This window comes from Lissotriton helveticus, chromosome 4_1 (genome assembly GCF_964261635.1).
Source record: "Lissotriton helveticus chromosome 4_1, aLisHel1.1, whole genome shotgun sequence".
Classification (NCBI taxonomy): Eukaryota; Metazoa; Chordata; class Amphibia; order Caudata; family Salamandridae; genus Lissotriton; species Lissotriton helveticus.
In genome coordinates this window covers 1,828,302,267-1,828,323,460 of record NC_136063.1, presented here as the reverse complement: position 1 = coordinate 1,828,323,460, position 21,194 = coordinate 1,828,302,267, and the positions used below count along the sequence as shown (strand labels likewise).

Below are 21,194 nucleotides of genomic sequence, written 5' to 3'. Positions count from 1 at the left end.
AAACTGTGCTGGCTTAACTGCAGTGGCAGCAAGAATGCCACCGCCATTTGCTGCCCGGAAGTTGCATACTTTGGTCACTTAGGATGAATGCAAAATGTCATCATTTTGCAGCATAAGCCTAATATTTTTAATCAATGTTAAAATGTTATTGTTTACTTTCGAACCAGTCAAGGTTGGAACGTCTTCACAGAGATTTGTGGCCTTTTTATTTTGAAACCTACAAAACGCTGAAGCCCCCTTAATCAGATACCTGGTCCCTCTAACTCAAGGGTCTCCAATGGAGGTTCAGCAGTGCCGAATCCAAGCCAGGTTTTCAGGAAAACCGCCGAATTTTAAATGTATTCCACTAAGTTTCATTGCATGCTAATCTATTTTATCTGGCTATCCCGAAAATATAGCAAGGACTCTGCCTTCCTGGACCTTTGTTGGACACATCCGTCTAAATAAAAGGAGAGCCCAGAGTTGGGGGTGTTTGTCCTTTTCTCTTCTGCGCTGCACATTTGCCAGAGAAAAGGTTGATGCGCACGGAAAGAAGGGCAAGAAATAGATCTAAAGTCAGGAGGGCGATTTTAAGGCAGAACTTGTACAGCCATGTTAAGCTGCCGCCTGCCAGGGTTATCAAGTGACACTGTCTGATTGACAGATGACAGATTTAATAGCAAGTGCTCCTTAGATGTTAATCTTGGGAGAGAGGATACCCGGATGGGGATTTACAAACTTTGAAATGGTGAACAGTTGAGGTGACACTTGAGGTTGTTTTTCTAGCCTAGCAGGGGCCATCCTGCAGTCTTGATTTGAAAAAAGAAAAAAGAAAAAAAAATGATTAAACAAGCATTTACAATGCAACGGTCTCGCCTTTGCAAAAGTTAGAGCTATTGGCATTGTAATGACAACTTTTTTATTTATGTGTTGGTTTTGAAATCAGATAAATAAATGTCATTGTCATTTACAGTGCCAATAGCTTAATATCTCGTAAATGTCAGACCTATTGCATTTGCACCCACACACACACACACACACAGAGCCACACACACACACACACATGAATGTGGTGGTGGTGGATGTGGTGGCGGTGGATGTGGTGAATGTGGTGATGGTGGATGTGCTGGTGATGGTGGATGTGCTGGTGATGGTGGATGTGCTGGTGATGGTGGATGTGGTGGTGGATGTTGTGGTGGTGGATGTGGTGGTGGTGGATGTGGTGGTGATGGATGTGGTGGTGGTGGATGTGGTGGTGGCTGTGCTGGATGTGGTGGTGGCTGTGCTGGATGTGGTGTATGTGCTGGAGGTGGTGGTGGTGGTGGATGTGGTTGTGGTGGATGTGAAGGTGGTGGATGTGGTTGTGGTGGATGTGAAGGTGGTGTATGTGGTGGATTTGGTGGTGGTGGTGGATGTGGTGGTGGAGGTGGATGTGGTGGATGTGGAGGTGGATGTTGTGGTGGTGGATTTGGTAGTGGTGGATATGCTGAATGTGGTGGATGTGCTGGATGTGGTGTTGGTGGATGTGGTGGTGGGGGTGTATGTGGTGGTGGATGTGGTGGATGTGGTGGTGGATGTTCATTTTGATTACTTTTTGTAAAATGGGCTCGAAGAGGTGGAATGTCCAGTAATGTCGCCTTGCGGTAAATAGAGCCTGTAAAATAGCTGCACCTCTAGCAGCCAGCGAGCTGTCGTATTTTTAGTTAAAAAATATTGCCTCCAATGTCTCACCTCCCAGCCTGATGCACAACAGGGCTGGTCTCCCCCACCCCAAGCACATTAGTGTAAGAGCAGAGAGAAAGTTATCTGTGCATGTTCAATATGAAGTAGCAAGCTGTACGTATACAAACAGTTACAGTAATCGATACTTGCGCATACGCAAAGCATGAGCAATCAGTGCGGTGAAACGGAGGTTCAACAAGCACATTTAATAGCTCAGTCAGTAAATGCATCACATAGAAAAATGACACACTGTGCTTGTAAATAACGAGCTTTTGCCGTTTGAACATGTCTGTGCATATTGTATTAGCTGTACACGCATGCATGGACTGTACAATTAAGGTACTCGGCTGTGGCTAGTACCCTATACTTGAATGCATGGCCCATTAGCAGTTCGTACACATGCATTCTATACATGCACTTTTCCATCAGTCTGTGCATGCGCTGTTTACATGGGTAGGTGGTGCGAGGCAAGTGTACATGCTAAAGGTGCTGTAATAAACCCTAAATGTCGGTCTCATCGTGACAGAGTGCAGTTGCCCTTGGTAATCAGTGCAGCCAGGCAGATGCCAGAGAGCCGCACAACGCGGCTCCGGGACAAAGGCTGTGGCCTCGGGAAGCACAACGAGTGAGTGAGGGGCTCCCTCCAGCTCTAAACTCGCCCGAAAGTTCCTGCGAGTGCTGTAAGGTGACACAACAGGCGCGGGAAGGGGCTTCCGCAGACATCTCCCTGTTGCGCCCTTAAGTCTAAACATAGCAGCACCCCACTCCCCGGCCCGTAAACCGGACTCACCGGCAGCGAGCAGCAGCAGGCCGCAGCTCCCCAGCAGCAGCAGCGGGAGGCCCGGCTCCATGGCCGCCTCAGGCCGGTGGCTCCATCAGGCTCCGCAAAGCTCTCTGGCTTTTCTTAGCGCAGTTCCCGGGACACGGGGCAGACTTTTGTGCTGGCGAAATCGTCCCATGGAAATGATATCTCGCGAGAGTAGAAAAGGCGTTTTAGGTCGAGACAAGAAGACTTCCGGCGTTTATCTTTTGCGTTTATGTTTTTCGTAGCAAAATAAAGTGTGACGTTTGCTAGAATAGTGAGTCCATTCACCATCGCGTATTATTTTTTTTGGGGCAGTTTTATATACCGCAACCTCGACCCGAAGGTAACGGTGCGCTTTACGCGAGCAACAGTTATATTACACAAGGAAATATTTATTTTCTTGTAAGCACGGGGACATTATGTGATGTGTTAGATCCTTGCAGGCGCTGCCCGGGTGAGGAGCGAAGAAGCCCCTCCCGCCTGGCGTCGACGACACTTCCGTTTCCAGGCAACGGCCCCACAGGCACCAATCCCAGCGCGGCTCCTCGTCTGACGTCAGAGGAGCTGCGCTCGGGATTTGTGAAGCTCCCGAAGGCTGCGGCGGTGTTTACGGGGAGGCAACTTTTAATTTCCCTACAATGCCGCTGTGGGAGGCGGCGGTGATTTCAGACCGCGCACCTTCTAGCACAGTGCCTTCCCATGCGTAAGGGGAGAGGAGCCCGGTGAGTGGGGTTGAGGGTGGGGGTGTACGCGCGTGTGTCTGTTTGAGTGTGTCTGTGCGTGCGTGCGTGTGTCTGTTTAAGGGGGGGTGCGTGTGTGTATGCAGCATGTGTCTGTTTAAGGGGGGGTGCGTGTGTGTATGCAGTGTGTGTATGTGCGCATGCGTGAGTGTGGCTTTGTTTGCGAATGGGAAAATGAGGCACGGCGACGTGCGCGCTCACGAGGTAGAATCTCCGGCAGGAGACGCTCATGACAGTCTGCAGTCCACATTCCCCCGAAAGTGATTACATAAGTTGTCTCGCCCTAGACAGCAAAAGCTTACGCTTTTGCTTTCGTCTAGGCGAGACCTAAAAAAGGCTTGGCATAGACTGTAGCTGGTGGGTGATACGAGCTCCTCGGCAATACTAAGGAATGCCAGTTGGTGTGCATTTTGTTCATAAACCCTAAGCATGCAAGGGCCCATTGATCAATATGTCCCACATTTTAGGGTTAGCAGCAGCAAAATAGGTATCCCAGGAGATGGTTAGGCTGGGGTCGATGGGGATGTGGTAAGCAGCCACAATTGGTGGTTTGTCACAAACACTTAGAATTACTTTTCGCACCAATTTGCACACTTTTGTTTAGAATGTGACACTGACACATGCACCAATACATTACCACTGAGTGTGGTGGAAGGCTTTTCTCCAGATGTTCTCCAAAGTGTTTTGCAAAAGGGGAAAGGAGAATAGGTAAAATTTACAAAGACACAACCCCTCCACATCTCGTTTATACTTGTCCCTGTAGATTGCCTGCATTTCCGACAATCCACAGACGTCTTTCTAGGGAATAATTACACCGAAAATCTTCATCTTCCATACATTTCCCAGCCTAGTTCTTAGAATCCTGCAATTCCCTAAAAAATCGGACGTCTCTGTACATTGAGGCAGAAATTTACCATGCACAGAATTTCTCAGTTTTACATAAATCATCTTTCTTGGCGAATAGGCTGGTTTAGACTGAGAATGTAGGTCAGCGTATTAGGATACCGGTTTAGACTTGTCTAACTTCAGGGCCACCAGCTTACTTCACAGTAAAGTAGACTCATCATTTCAACTTCCTAAAGGTTTGTTGAGTGAGTGGGTACCTTTTGGGATTGACTAATAATAACTGTCAAAAAATAAAACTATTTCTTATACTTTTAATTAAACATGCATCCAAATTAATACAGTATGCTAATTATTAGTAATTGAAAAAGTACTATCAAGAGCTGGAAACAAAAAACGAATTAGTGAGTGTGGATTTGTTCTCCCTAAATACAGATTAAACATTGATTTTACATGGTCCAAAGGGGAAACATCCTTTAAAATGAAGGCAGAACCACACTGTCCCTTTACAATGTGGTCAGTACAACAAATGTGTTGTTACAACACATTACTTGCCACACAAGTCTTTACAATGATTTACTTTAGGTGACACGTTGTTGGACAGGTGTTGCATTTTAAGTTCAACACCTTCCCTACTGTTACGCAGACTGAAGTTGGAAAAGTAAATGATATTATTCCAAAGTCCAGCACCCCCTTGAGGAATGTGGTTGTAACGACTTGCATGCTAAAGGAACGCATGGTAACAATGCGTTTATTGTATTGCCTGCAGTGTAAAGGCATGCATGGTAAACGCATGCAGGGTACTGTCATACAATCGGTCAAAAGGGTTCTCCAGCAGATACCACATTTTACATATGCTGCATTCAGCTAATTATTTCAGCTTTCAACAAAGGTGGAAATGTAACGTAAAAAGTGAACAGCAGGGTGAAAGGGGAGCAAGGTAGGTTTCTACGAGAGGGAGGCTGTATGGTAATGTAGGGAACACATGGGTAAGGGGGAGAGGTTTCAGGCGAGGAATGAATCCTGTTTAATTATTTTTGAAATGTATTATCTCGGATTGAAACTGATTGCCCTTTAAATGTCTTCCATCTCAGCAGCAGCATAAGAGAAACATATGATGTGTAAGAGAGTATTAAGAACAACTGTAAAATAAAAATGGATGCTGTATCTGATTTTTTTTATATCAGAATTGTAGAAATGTTTGTAAAAAGAAGTCAGACTATTTAGCAGTGAAGTATACAAGTAGCAGAATTCAGTTCAATCACTTCGACCTCCAGCTCCCAGCAGTTCTTTCTTCCAAAGAATGCTAATGGTCTGCTGTAAAAATCATCAAATGTTCACGGGGGCTGGAAACAGCTGCATCCGATGTAATGTCCATGGAAGTCATAAATTTAGATTTTCCTTTGCCAGTGTACTCCCTTCAGCAAATCCACCAGCTGCAGTGCAGGCAAGACAGTGTTGTGTGGATCTGGTGAAATGTACTTCTCTTGCACCTTACTGTTTGTGAACTCACCAATAACACATTCATGCATTACACACAGGAATACAAGTTCAGTACTACTGCATAGTAAATCCATACACCAAAGTTTGTGCAGGACACGCCTGGTAGGTTTTAGGCTAAAAACAAGCCTGGATGGTGCAGTTCTGCTCACTAAAACAGAGGTCATTTTAACATGTCTTCTTCTTGCCTTCCCAGGGCATACTCCCCCTCACCCCAGATCTACACTGCCACAGCTTGTTTAGAGTCAGTTTTCATCATTTGTGAGGGACTGTTCAAAACACTTCAGTGAAGGATAACTTGATGTGATGGTGACAAATAATGAACCACATCTTTTTTATGGGAGCCAGGACATCCCAAGCGTCTCACATGAGTTTGTCAAAATATATTTTCCTTGTGACGAAAACAATAGCAAAATAAATATGCCTATGATTATTTTCTGTAAATATTCTGCAGTTTTGAGTAGATACAAACTAGGTACTTTACAAACATTGTAACGTTCCCTTGCATACCCGTCCTGCATTCCATATTAAGAAAAAAGTCTCAAATTAAGATTGTTCTTTGGTGAAACTATTTTCTGCTGCACCTGAGGCTTGAAAGGCTGAGTTGCTTCTTCTAACTTTTCTTTCCAAATGTGCCAACATTCATCAAATTAATCAATTATTAGACAAAAATGTAAGTGAAAGCTATTCTTAGAAGCAAAACATGACAAAAAATAGTCGATATAGATGACTAAATCCGTGATTAAAATAAATAATTCCTGCAGGGTTTTCAGTTAAAATAATATTTTAAAAGTTGTATTGCTTGAACAATCGCTACAGTCTTTAAAGTTCTATAATGTTGAGCTGATATCAGTTTGAAACAAAGAAAACGAAAATCGTTTTAACATCCCGGGGACATTACGCCTGCACTAAATGTATAAAACAAAGGACAAAATGCTATTAGTTAACAAGGCATTTTAAAGTGCAAGATTTGTCAGCAACTTCAGATGCTGTTTTATCCTTACTGTGAATTTAATTTTCCATTTACATGTGCAAGCTAGGTATCTAGAGTTGATGCCAAGTCTCATGATTGGTCTGCGGAACAGTTAATGTTTTCCACCACCTTGTCATAGCACTTAGAAGAATTACACTTGCATACCTTTACCAACTGCATAAAGCAGTCAAATTGTTAACATAACTGTTACCTCTGTTTAGAGGTTTTCATTATATATTAAGACGAGTAAAGTTAGTAGTCACAACAAAATCGACGAGAAAATATTAAATCTACGTTCACAACAGTGCACTCTAGTTCTTTGTGACTTTTCTCAGCATCATAATAAAACTACATTTGTGGAAAAATAGTCACTCATTTTCAGGATATTTGACAGCATGGACGTCTCAAAATACAGAAAATGGGAAAACAAAAAGTAGATATTTAAAAATGTCTGTACTGGGAGTTGGAGTTTATATTCATGAAAAGGTAAAGCAAAGACCTTATTGCAAACATTAATTTATAAAAGCGAAGTCAATTTCAATTCAATTCATTAGATTTATTCGATTTTTCAGTATAAAAATCATAAAAGCAGCAACAATACATAAATATACACCAATACATTTCATTTCATAATAAATAACATCTGTTAAAATGGGATTAAATCAATAGGATAAATCAGCTAATCATTGAAGAACGATTCCTTACGACGTACAATTAAAAACAGTCATGACAATATACATGCAATAGCACATAGTATCAACAAGTTAAAAACTTTGGCCCAACCTGTGGGAATAATTTCCTTATTGTTTGCGTGGTTATCACAGGATTGGCATTCACGGTTCTACCAATACATCAGGTTGTCACTTGCTAGAAGCAAATTAATATAACTTTCCATGCTTATAGGTATTGTGCATTGATTCTAATTGATTAGATGTGAAAAAGTTACTACCATTCAGTGCACAGACGCTTCTGCCCATAGAATAATTGTACCCTGTATTTGGTCTTGATAAAGGGGTGTACGACGCACTGGGGTAGAAGTCATGTAAATCCCAGGTGGATATAGGGCCGTCACCTTCTTGAGGCCGCCAGGTTTGCAGGTACGGGACAATATATGGGTTCCTAAATTTAACTAGCACTAGATCACCAGGAATGTCTTTTGGAAGAGAGCCTAACCAGCCCACCCTTCTGACACTCACTATTCTTCCATTAAGGTTGGTTGGCAAGGGTCTATTTTTTGTTAACCAAAACATAACCTTGTTTAATAGATCTTCTTGTCTTTCCACTTTACCGTATGTGGATGCTGGTACTCCCGAGAGGACACACACGAATGGTGCGGCCTCCGGTGGTAGATGTATATAAGGTGCTTTGTTAAGCTCTGCTCTAGGAGCGGTATACTGTGCTAATACGGGTTTAGAAGAGATCTTAGGAGCATTTGGGGCCGATGTATTGAGGGCTAGTGGCTGAATTTGGACATTAATATTTTGTGTAGTTAACGTAGGTGCTTTGGAGGCAGCAGGTGGCTTAGAACGGTTAGATGTTACGGAGTTTTTAGTGGGTGGCAAGTTGGCCTTGATCATTTCTTCTAATCCCGTTAGCCTATCCCCTAAAGTGTTTAGTTTTTCCACCAACGGCAATGTAATAGATTTGACCATTAATTCGATCTGGGACAATAAAGCCAAGTGGGAGGGAGGTACTAGATGGTCTAATTCTTCTGCAACCTCCGAGGTTAAGGGGAAATTAGTGATGGACATTGAGGGACTTTTGCACAATTTTTGTAGCTTTTGGTGATTCCCATTGTGTTTGTCCCCTTCGTGCTTCCTTTTAATGGATGAGACCTGGCGGAGTGCTATGGTTTGGGTGTTAAATTTTCTAGGCGATAGGGAAGCTTCCAGCGGGCAGTCGTTAGGGGATAATGTACCGATACTATTAGCAAGACAAGGTAGGGCACTATTTTGTTTGAATCTCGGTTCCACTGGGACATAACTAGTTTTGCACAGAATATTTAATTCCTCTTCCAATGAGAGGCTTTGCGCAGTACCGGCTGTTAGTGAAGGTGAATCTTGGCTAAGTGTGCTATCTACTGACTGCCGAGAAGCATTTTCGTCAGTTTCTCTTGGAATGGGCAATATTATCCCATTTGGGTGGTGGCCTTGTGTCCCATGGCACGAACCCCTCTGAGGGATGGTTTTTCTGTTAATCTCCTTAGGAGACATAATGTGGCTTGGTTATGGCTGGGATGTGTATGGGTAATACCAAGCAGCGACAACGTCAGGAAGTTTTAGTGTACAAAATTTAAAGTCCATAAATAAAGTCAAATATTAGATAGACCACAAAATATGGAGTCCAAGTCTCTTTACCTTCTCATGTGGAAAGGCCAAGAGGGGTGGCCCGTCCCGTCCTCCTCAGGCCTCAGAGGGCCATAGAGGGCCCGCCCTTTGCTCGGGCTTAGCCCAGCGTCCCGCTCGCGTCCCGCGAAGGAGGACTGTCGTTAGTTTTATGCGCCTCCTGGCGCTGTGGTGTGGTCAGGTGGTTCCCGTGGGCTGCTGGGGATTGCAGTCCCCTCTCCTACACTCCTCGCGGCGGCCGGCGCTTCCCCAGATGGAGATGGGAGCGGGCAGCGGGAGGCAGGCGGCGACCCCAGCAGGCGAAAGGGCAACTCTCCACCCGGGCTCCCCAACAGGCAAGTTAAAAAAAACTATCCCCCCGCTCTGCAGGACTGTCGTTAGTTTTATGCGCCTCCTGGCGCTGTGGTGTGGTCAGGTGGTTCCTGTGGGCTGCTGGGGATTGCAGTCCCCTTTCCTACACTCCTCGTGGTGGCCGGCACTTCCCCAGATGGAGATGGGCAGCGGGAGGCAGGCGGCGACCCCAGCAGGCAAAAGGGCAACTCAACAAAATACAAATGATAGTGGAGGGTCAGGTGTGAATTTCTAGGTAATCGACTATGTGTGGAAAAGAAGAATAATTAGTGGCAATAGTCCACTCATCAGGATACCTCATTCATGATTGATGAAAATACCCATCAGTAGCTGTTCCTAGGCGCCCTTTTCATCATGTGGGTTCCTTCTAACCATGAAGGATGGTTATTTTCTTCCAGTGTGATCAATTTTTACTGGGCAAGGACCAATGATAGTCTAGCTGGGTCACAGGGAGCTACTGAAAAGCAGTGCGTGGGGGTGTGGTAAAGTGCAAAAAGTGCAGGATAGTGATGTTTAAAATTAGATAACCATGAGGAAAAATTATTTATTACAGACCTCAATGTTTCTAAGGATTAAAAGAGTAGTGCGAAGGCATGGCTTGGCAGTTCGGGCTAGACTGTTCCCATGAGGCACAGGGTCAGACTGATTTGCATATAGCCATGTCTGAACTGGGGTGGCAGAGTGGGCTAAAGAACGGTGATGGATCAAACCCAGATCTTTTGACTGGGTGTGAGTGTTTGATTGGTTCAGATGCTCCGTCCATCACCACCCCCTTTTGTACCTACATGGAGAAAAAGCAGAGTGCGCATGACTGGTTTGGTCGACCCCAGAGGGCAGACCAAACAGTCAGGGCTCTCAGCAGAGGGCAAGCCACTCCTCCCCTGCCCTAAGGCAGCCCGTCCATCCGACTGCCCCCAACCAAACACTTCTACGTTCTCGTGGTGCAAGAAGCAGAAACATAAAATGGTTGTTTTACCATTTTATGTTTCTGCTTCACGCACTGCGAGAAATCAGTGGGGCGATGCTCCTCCGCCCTAGGGGAGGAGCCACCCATGTCTCCCTCAAGTGCTTATCTCCCCCTTTACTCCATGCTCCTCTGTCACTCAATTGCTTCTCCCCCACACCCACTCTCTTGACCTCACCTGTGTTGCTCTCGATATCAGCTCACTGTATGTTGCTTTGCTGTTCTCCACTCACCCCCATGTTTCTCTGCGGTTTCCCACCCACCCCATTTTGCTCTGCCTATTCCCAACCGTCCTCCCCATGCTGCTTGCCGTCATCCCCACCATCTCTCCCTGTGTTGTTTTGCCGCTCCCGCATCTGCAACTTGAAAAAATACAAAACTCTTTTGTCTATTTTATTTTCCTTTTAGTTACTGATTCAACTTAGAATGGCAACTAGAAAGAATTTGAAAAAAGCATCTGTATAATTTTGTAGGCGCTCGCATGTGTTGTGCGAGCACCAATAAAACGACGCAGGTGAGCACATTTAGACCTTTTTTTACCACCTTCAACAAACTGCAAAAACCATTGGCAAAGCCAATCGGTTACAAAGACAAGACCTATTTGCTTTGCCAGTGTTTGTTACCGCATTCCACTCAATTGATGACTTATTTTCATGCACGCTTCAAGTAAGTGTGTGCAAAATTCCCAACGTTCACACTCCTTTCAGCTTTGTGAGTTTTTTTTAAAAAACCCTAGCAATATGCATTTGACGAAGTTAACAAAGTTTAAAAAAATTAAATTATTGGTGAAAGAAAGAACAATTTACTTGCATACATTGGAGAATTGTAAATGCTTAAAATACACTAAATATGTTCGTATTCTGGTGGAAATCACCACAAAACTACTTGCTACAGCAGAATTCTTCAGTAAATGTACTTTTTGCTGCAAATGTCATTCACAGGTAAAATTATGCAAGATTGACAAACATAATTTTCAGTAAGATGTGGGGTCTTACTGCATAATGCTTTTTGGGAGTTTTTGTTTGTAATTTCATGAAAGCGAGGGTTTTGTAATTGTTTGGGTAAGTCATTTTCAGGAAAAATAAGGTATAGAGGCAAACATTTTTTAAGAGAAGTGTTAGTGAAGGCCTTTCTCCCTATCCACTGGAATCAAGGATGTGATAGTCTCAGAGTGTACTCAATTTTGGCAGTAAAGAAGGACAAAATCGTTGAACAAATTAAAAATAAAGTTGAGGGCCAGCAAATACTCTGCAAATGAAGTTGAAAGAAGAATAAGATGGGATTCTGAGGGGAGAGACAATTTACGGAACATCTCATAGAGAAGAACGATACTTGGGGAGAGCGGCGGATAAGAAACTGTGATAATTTAAAAAAACAGGGAATACAAAGGTATTTATTGTGCAGTCGGTTGTTTTATTAATTTATGCCATGCTTTATCTGGCAGCCATCCAAGTGCTTGTCACAAAAGAACAAAAAAGTATGAGTACATGAAAGGAATCATTTATAGTTACATCTTCACATTCACTTGCAATAACTATTCCAAGTGTCTCTTATTTATTGGTCGATTGCTGGTAGACCTGCTGTGCACTTTGCAAACTCCACATAGTACAGAGTGGGTTGTTCTTCAAAAAGAGATAATTTGAAGGTGGGTGGTCTGAAAGGGTAGCAGGCAATGTTTTGTTAAGTCCACCTTACATTTTAGTGTGCATTTGATAGGAAGCATAGGCAACAGCCTCGAGGACAGGAGTGATTCGGCATCTTTACTTTACATGCTCTCTGTCTGTATTATCTGTAATATTGTCAGGGCCATCTTCAGAACAAAGATATATAGGTTGAGAGTGATTTTAGTGGTTGTCTACTGTTGTGATGTAAACAACAATCTGTTCAGAGTACTGAAACAAATATGGACAGGTGTTATTGGATTTAGTGACATTTGTCCCAGAGATTTTCACACGTACTTTGTGGAACAAACATTTAGTTATAATATATAACTTGGTTTAGTTAATGGTATTACGCTGTTCATAGTGGTTAGGTGGGATTTACATATATTGTGCCATTGCTACGTTGTAGGCATTGGGAGCTGCTCTTTATTGTGCAACCCCTGACATTTTCTTTGATATACACTGTGGAAGGTCTGCTTTCATGTTTTTATGCCGTCTGTTTGACAGTACCCTAAGTCAGGGACTGCAAGTTCCTTCCCCCCTGAAATATACACTGCGTGACAACTACTCAACTATCTTGACTGTACCTTTACATATTGGGGATTGACTTACAATGAGTCTATGTAATCCTCCTGGCTTATTTCCTGAGCCCGCTCAAAGGGCTACTTTTTATATACTAAACTAGCATTGTTAGTTTTCTTATGTCATTTTAGATCTAGTCATCTCCTGGATACTAGCATACTCTTTCTATACACATATTGTATTGTTCTGAGCTCATTCTCGGTTTAAAATCATAGCAACGAGTGGACATATTGGAATGTAATAAACTTATTAGAAAATCAATGTCTTTTGACAACATATCAGTTGTGTCCAAAGAGACACACATAATTGGGTGTTAATGCAGTATATATACTGGAAAGCATGTCTCCTACTGGGACTCACAATAGAGGCATACAATATAAGACCCTAAAGCAGTGATACTGTAACATGCAGGCAATTCATAGGAATGGTAAATTACTATTCCCCAATTGTTGGCCAGTCATGAACACATGGGTTTCAGCCGTGCCGGACTGGCCATAGCAGGCATTGGGCATTTTCCCGGAGGGCTGGAATGGTCGTGGGGGGGGAGGTTTTCGAACAGTGGGCTTCGGTTTTGTTACTGTGGGCAAGTTTTGCAGCATTGCTGAAATATCGACCCTCTTTAACAAAAGCGCAGCAGGGCTAAAGCGGTGGGCATCAGTGCTAGAGCGGCAACATTGCTTCTCACTAGCTCCCCCTTCCCACACCCCCATCCCTTGGGCCAGTCCAGCTGTATTGCCAGGGCTTGTTTGTGTTCTCAGTCCGGCCCTGGGTGGGAGACAGTAGCAGATGAAGCCACGAACATGGAGTTTGAAGAAAGGAACTTAGAAACACTGGGGGAATCAAGCTGCTACTGCTACTAACTGTACTGGGAAACCGCAGAGTAAGAAGAGGAGGACAGAAATAAGGATGGAGATGATTAAGACAAAGGATATGGCGAGTAGGAAAAGAGGGATGTTTGGGGGTTCCTGCGAAAAGGTAAAAATGTAATATAAAAATTGAAAAGCAGAACTATGTGATCACAAATAATAAAAGGCAGGTAGAAAATATCGTCAACTGAAATTGATTTCTCTGTTTCGATTTATCAGCTGGGTGATTGCAATTCATTTAAATACTTTTTTAGGATTTAAATTCACCAAATCTGGTCTGTTTAGTCAAGCAGGGATTTCCGAATAGCACTGTAAAACTCTTTGGTGTTAACTTGTATTTCCTCCTAGAAAAAGACTAAAAGTCGAGACTTTGCTTGACTCAATTAACAGTGAGGAACACATTCATTGTAACAATATGAATGACTTTGTAGGGTCACATCAGACCTCTTCCAGTTCATCAAAGAGATCAAAACAAGCCTGTTCAAACAATCATTCATCTAGTAGCTTCCGGGGTCATATTTCATGCTCTACAGAAGTAGGGTGGCTGACGTTTGGCAAAAGGGATTGACTGACTTACCAGACCGGTCCACCATCATTGGATGCAAGATCACACTAAATTGATAACGAGGATGCGAGCTGTGCTTTGAAAAACTCTAAATAAATAAACATTAATAAAAATAAAAAATATTCATGTGTATGCATTTAACTTTGTGTTTAATAATAAAATAAAATCACAATGCTAATCTTAATATTTTGATATTGGTGGAAGGATCTCTGACATGTCACACACAAGCAATGAAAATATGAAAATACATCACATTTTTCTATTTGCTTGAATAATACAAATCCCGTCTTTCCCTCTCCTTCCTTCAGTGCAAACAAATGCGAGGACCGCTTAGATAACTGCAACTTTTCTTTGCCTTCTGGGAAAACGAAGGACTAAAATTATTGCTATTTCTGACAATCTTGCAGTGAATTACTTTGATATATAACGGTAATAAATTAAAATGATTAAGTTAACGAGTTGTAGAAGTGTTGCCAAACTCCAGTAGTCCAGCTTTAGTGCTGCTCCACATTGGCAGTTCCAGCTTCCCCCTGTGGTGAACGGATCCCTGCTACCTACACACTGTCACTGTGATAAATGAGACATCCAGCAGTGCCCGGCTCTCCATATGCTCTGTCCCCAAACCAACCTAGAATAAAAATCTTCCACACAAATCAAGTCTTTTGTGCTAAAAAGCCACACGGGTTAGACTACAGTAAGAAGCAGGTGTTTGCGATAGATGACAGACCCCCCTTCCCACCTCCCGCATTCACAAATTGTCTTACATATGTTAAAAGTAAAGTAAGACTTACATCTAAATTAGATTGACTGTTTCACTTGCTTCAAACTTTTATACATAAACATTCTTCAAATTATGGGTAGAAATGTATTAAAAAGTCATGAATTTCAAATCGTTACGAATTTGAAATTGATAACATAACATTGAACAGGACCAGTACTGCCACTGTTTTTTTTTTTTTTTTTTTGGTTAAAATTTTTTTATTGAGCAATCACATAAAATTACAAAGATGGGCCCACAACCGCACGGGCTGGCCGCTAAGTCACATAGCACGACACATGAAATAAACAATCATTTCCTAGGCCAGGCCAAATCGTAGAACGAAATTGCTCCAAATATAGAACAGGATACAACAATTTTCTATATAAAACATGAAAATAACCAACACAAACATAAGGCGAGTGCAGTAAGCAAGTCGGCCCAAATAGCAGAGGGGAAGGACACTAAACAGGAGAACAAAAGTAAAGCAATGAGAGTCGGTAAGGCCGTGAGGGGGGGGGGAGCAGGGAGGACAGGAAAATCCTAGAACAGAGCGAAAAATTTCGGGAACGTCAGCCTAAGGAGACAGGGTAACATCGGAGGTGGCAACCAAGGGAGGGGTACAAATTTCTCCACGGTATGCATTCCATTGACCCCAGATGTTCGTCCACGCCCCCGGCCTGCCCCTAGCCACGTAAACTGTCTTCTCTCGGAACATGGACCAGTCCATGTTGTCCTCCCACACCGAAACGTCAGGAGGTCGGGATGCGCCCCAGAGTTGCGCAATGTCACGCTTCGCGACCATGTAACCCAGGGTCGCCCATCTAGTCTGGGCCACAGAGTAATCGGAGGGTTCCCACACATTCAGCAGGCATCGTCGGGCCTCAGGCCGCAGGTCAACACCAGTCACTACAGTCATCATCGCAAGCACATCCACCCAATAAGCTGCCACCACAGGACACTCCCAAAGTATGTGCATAAAGGTAGCGCTCATCCCACAGCCACGCTTACACAAGCCATCCGGGGAAAAACCCATCACGACCAGACGCGGACCAGTCACATACACCTGGTGGAGGATCTTAAGTTGCACCAGACGAAGACGGGCGGGAATGGCGACCTCCTTCGGGGAGGAGAGTGCCGACTGCCAGTCCTCGTCATCGAGTTCCAATCCATCACCTACCCACATCTCTCGGAGTCGGACCAACAAATCAGCGCGATTATGAATCAGCTTCTTGTAGATGAGCGAAATAGTGCTGTCGGGCAAGTGTCCATCTAGTATACGATCTTCAAGGGGGGAAGACTCGGGCAGGGCCACATCAGGAGTCAGAACCGAGGCCAAGGCATGCCGGACTTGCAGATACCGGAAAAACTCTCTATCACTCAAGTCGTATTCTGCCTTAAGGGCCTGGAATGATTTCACGCGACCATTCACACAAACGTCACCCACTTTACAAATCCCAATCACATCCCAGCGGTCAAAGCCCTTAGTAGACCAGAGACATCCCAAACGTTCAGAAGCATAAAGCGGAGTCGCCAGCGTCAGCCGATTCTCCCATCCCAAACTCACATTCGCGGCGCGCCACACGTTGACCGCTGCCCTGGACGGGCCCACAAGATGGCGCCCGGCCGATCTGGAATATAGCGCTCTATTAAAGTTCCCTCCCGGCAACTGGAGCTTATCCATCTCAAACGCCGGATCGCGACCCGGCGAGTATATCGCGTGGTTAATGGCCGATAGCTGGGCTGCCCAGTAGTACCTCTTGATGTCGGGGAGCGCCATGCCCCCGTCGTACCATGGGATAGTAAGTTTCGCAAGGGCTATACGCGGACGCCCATCCCAAATCAATTGTCTTTGCAGACTCTCGATTTCTCTGAAATAAGTAGCAGGAATGTCGTCGAAAGAGTTCTGAAGGGCGTAGAGGAACCGCGGCAAAGACATCATTTTAAAGAGAGCAGCCCTACCCAGAGGAGACAGGGGTAGCTTACGCCAACGGGCCACATCCAATCGCAATCTAAGAAGCGGGGGGAGGAGATTACGCTCAAACCGGAGGGAGGAATCCCGGGTAATAAAAATCCCTAAATACTTGAAGCCAGACTGGACCACCTGGATAGGGAATCTGGCCGGCAAAGAGGGCAAAACACCCGAGAGAACATACACACAGGACTTAGCCCAATTAATAACAAGGCCCGAGTTAGCACCGAACGAAGTAAGGACATCAAATAAGACGTTCAAAGATTTACGCGGGGATGTAAGATAAAGAAGAATGTCGTCCGCGTAAAGAGAGACGCGATCTTCAAAGTCCGGTGACCAACGGATCCCTTTGAGGGAAGGTTCCCATCGAAGCCACGCAGCTAACGGTTCCAAGGCCAGCGCGAAAAGCAATGGAGACAGGGGGCAACCCTGACGGGTCCCTCTACCAAGACTGAAGGGGACAGAAACTCTACCGTTCACCACCACTTGCGCTAAAGGTTCCACATACAACAACTTCACCCATCCAATAAATTCAGGTCCAAAACCAAATTTTTCGAGAGCTGCCCAAAGATAGGGCCACTCGACCGTGTCAAAAGCCATCGAGGCGTCTAACGAGGCCAAAATGTCCGGCTCCGTCAGAAGCCCCGCCCTCGCAACAGCGCCGTGAAGACGACGTAGGTTAAGAGCCGTGTTGCGATGTGGAATAAATCCGGACTGGTCCGGATGAACCAAGTCGCTAATGACCGTCAGCAGGCGGGTCGCCAGGAGCTTAGCCAGGACCTTAGGCTCAACATTTAACAGGGAAATGGGCCTATAAGACGAACAAAGGTCCCGCGGTTTCCCGTCCTTGGGAATTACGACTATCGTAGCAAGACGCTAGTCATACGGGAGAATACCCCGTTCCCGGGACTCCAAAAACATGGCACGAAGATAGGGCGCTACCTTGTCAGGGTGTAGCTTGTACAGCTCAATTGGCAACCCGTTCGGGCCCAAGGCCTTGCCCGAACGGAGCGAACGAATGGCAGTCGCTATTTCATCCGTAGTAAAAGGGGACTCCAACGAGACACGGTCCAGATCGGAAACACTGGGCAAAGCTATATCGCGCAACAAAAGGCGAGAGTCAGCCACTTCCCGTCCAGACACAGGGGTATACACCACACGAAAATACTCAGCAAAACATTCAACTATTCCAACCGGGTCTGTCACTCCGACACCATTCGACGACTGAATCACAGGCACCACACGATTCGCTCTCTCTTTCTTATCCAACCATGCCAACAATTTACCCGCTTTGTCCCCCACATCATACAGACGACCCTGCTGTTCCCGGAACATCAATCTAGCCGCATCTGTGACCAAGGATTTATAAGCAAATTGTTTCAGACCCAGGGCGTGGAGTTTATCAGAGGTGATCTCAGACTCTAAGTCGGCCTCCCTCTCCGCAATCTCTATCTCAAGGTCCACCACCTCCCGATTCCTAGCCTTCTTGGATTCAGCAATTAGAGAAAGGGCCTGCCCACGAATCACTGTTTTAAAGGCCTCCCACAGGGATACCGCCGAGGAAACCGACCCCTCGTTGTCCAAAAAGTAAGCATCTAAAGACTTAGTCAAAAGGCTTCGGGTTTCAGGGGAGGCAATATACCAGGGGTTAATAGGAGCCACTCGGCCCACCGCCTCCACCCCTAACTCAAAACAAAGCCAGAGCGGAGAATGATCGGAGATGCCCCGGGGGAGGTGTCTGATCTCACGCACCGCCGGCGTCTGCGCCGCGGGCATCAGGAAATAATCCAGTCTAGACAGACTCCCATGGGCCCCCGAATGGAAAGTGTATTGAAGCTGGGTAGGATGCAGGAGCCTCCAGCAATCCACCAAACCAAACGTATCCAGGAACCCACCTAACCACTGTTGGGCTAAAGGAGTATCCCTAGGAGGGTAGCGATCCTGTAGGCCGGAGATCACAGAATTAAAATCGCCTGCAAGAAAAAGAGTACTATCAGGAAGGTCCAACAACACACGGCCCAAATCGGAAAAGGTAGAAGTCTGTAGGCCGGGGGGCACATAAACAGTAAACAAGGAGAGGGTACGACCTTCATAGCGACCCACGAGGACAGCATAACGCCCCCGATCATCAAGGATCACATCATCAATGGCTAGGGGGAGGGAAGCCCGAACAAGGATACCCACCCCCCTGGAACCCGTGGTAAACCCCGAATGTGCAGCAAGGCGATATCCCCATCTATTCATCGCACGACAAGTATTGCCCACCAAATGAGTTTCCTGCAAGAAAACAATATCAGGAGATAAACGGCGTAGACATTTTAACACCACACTCCGCTTAATGCGATCTCCCAGACCATTAACATTCGACGAAACAAGCCTCAACCCGCTACCCCCCATCCCACACAGCAACCCCGAACCCCCCCCGCAATGAGCATGACATAAAAAGGAACAGAAGCCAGATTGATTCGCCTTGAAAACATAACGCAAAAACATCGAACATCCCAACCACCCACCCCCCAACAATCAAGAAAACACCCCCCACCCTGCACCCCTGCAAAATGCTAAATAGCCACCCCAACATGCAGTGTGCCTGTCGCCCAAGAACCCCCATTCTACAAAAAGAACCCCGGAGGAGGAAAGGCTCCGGCCCACCCGCCACCCCGAGTAAGACAGATAATGAGGAGAATACACAAACAGTAGAGGCACTGAGGCATTAAATCCCTGAAGAGATTACTCTATTCGAGGGCCCAGGCGTAGGCGGATTGTTCAGCTCTCCACACCACCTTCAGCACCACCCGGGTGGGCGGCGGACTCAGCCCCAGGAGATCGATCAGGCAGAGAGTCCATCCAGTCATTTACAGAATCAGGCCGATCAAAGAAGAAGGTTCGGTCGTTGTACTCAACGCGCAGCCTGGTCGGAAAGAGCATGGCGTAGCGAAGCCCCATGTCTCGGAGACGTTTCTTGACATCACGGAAGCCCATACGCTGTCTCTGGACCTGTTGAGAAAAGTCCGGATAGAAGTTCACCGTGGCGTTCTCAAAGGCCACCGGGCCCTTCACACGCGATGCTTGCAGGATAGCGTCCCGATCCCTATAATGGAAGAGTTTCGCAACAATAGGCCGCGGCGGGGCACCTGGCTTACCCTTGCCCCCCGGAACATGATGGGCACGTTCCACAGCGAAAAACTTTGTCAGACCAGACGGAGAGAGGTGATTCTGGATCAAGTCTTCAACAAGGAGATCAACAGAGTGAGGTTCTGAATTCTCCGGAACTCCGACCACGCGCACATTACAGCGACGTGCCCTGTTCTCAAAGTCCTCCAAGCGCCGGGTCATGAAGTCGTTCACCCTGCGAAGGGTGCCGATCTCCGTCTGTATCTCCGAAACGTCCTCCGTGAGACTGGATGACTTGAGATCCAGTGACTTCACCTTCTCATTGGTTTTCGACAGGTCAGCACGATTCAAGTTCACATCAATGGCCACGGTGTCAATTTTGTGGGCCAAAGCTTCATATTGTTGGCCTATCGTCTCCTTCATAGCAGAAATGGCGCCCATGATGTCCTGCAAGGAAGGCTCCGTTGACGCGTCCACAGTGAGATCAGCATTACTCGATCCGGGCAGGGCGGCTCCGGGGGACCCCTTGGAATGGGTGTAGCGGTCCATAACGTTAGACTGGACCGGGCCCCCACGCAGGGGCGTCTTGGTCTTCCGAGTCTCTCGGTCCCCTCTGCCCGCCATATCAGAACTGCGTCACCAGGTGATTAACCAGGCTTGATGGAATGGCCACAGGAAAGTAGGGCCTCGGGACCAAAGAACCGCCGCTAGGGTACCACTAGTAGGAGGGCCAACAGATAGGAGAATAAGCAGCCAAAGGCCCGATAGCCGTTCCGTGCCCCGACTGCAGCCCAGGCCAGGCTCCTCCGCCAGATGTCTCAGTCTGAGGCAGAAACGAAACCGAAACTTAAGAGGGGGACCCACAAGTCGAATCCCCCTGCCGTTGTTGTTCAACTTCAAGACGGCCACTGAGCCTCACCCAGTCCCGGCGTACCTCGAGGGTGGAGCCCGAAAGTTCGAATCGACGTAACTCCGGAACCCCGGGTCCAAATCGAATTCCAAAAAGTCCAGGGCAATCAGCCCAGTGTCCTCTACACAAATCCTCGTAAAAAGTCAGGATAAGTTCAGGATATCATGCCGGGAGTGGCGGGGGTCCGGGGAGCGCTGTGCTCACGCGGCCATCTCGGATGCCCGCCAAGCTCCTCCTCCTGCCACTGGTTTTTGATCTTGTGCATCACAAGTTGTACAATGGCATTAAAGTTTATTACTGTGTACTAGATACTTATGTCATGGGCGAAGAAATACTAATCTGTGATATAACTTTTACTTTCAAAATGCATTTCCATTTTATAAGGAATATGGAAGAGTCAAGAAGATAACAAGAGGAAATATTCAGCTCTTAATTTGTAATAGAATGAGTGCCCGAAGCCAGAGACCGGTGCAATAAAACATTGGCGCAACTAATACCCAAGATTACGTAGCCTTAAAACCACCTGTTGCCTCATTAATCAACTA

At 45.8% G+C, this 21,194-nt stretch overlaps 1 protein-coding gene across 6 annotated transcripts in view; it reads left to right on the top strand.

Moving 5' to 3' along the window:
* The window catches only part of DACH2 (dachshund family transcription factor 2), an 865,718-nt gene that overhangs the window by 351,886 nt on the left and 492,638 nt on the right, over positions 1-21,194 (top strand). The gene's annotated exons all lie outside the window — the stretch shown is intronic.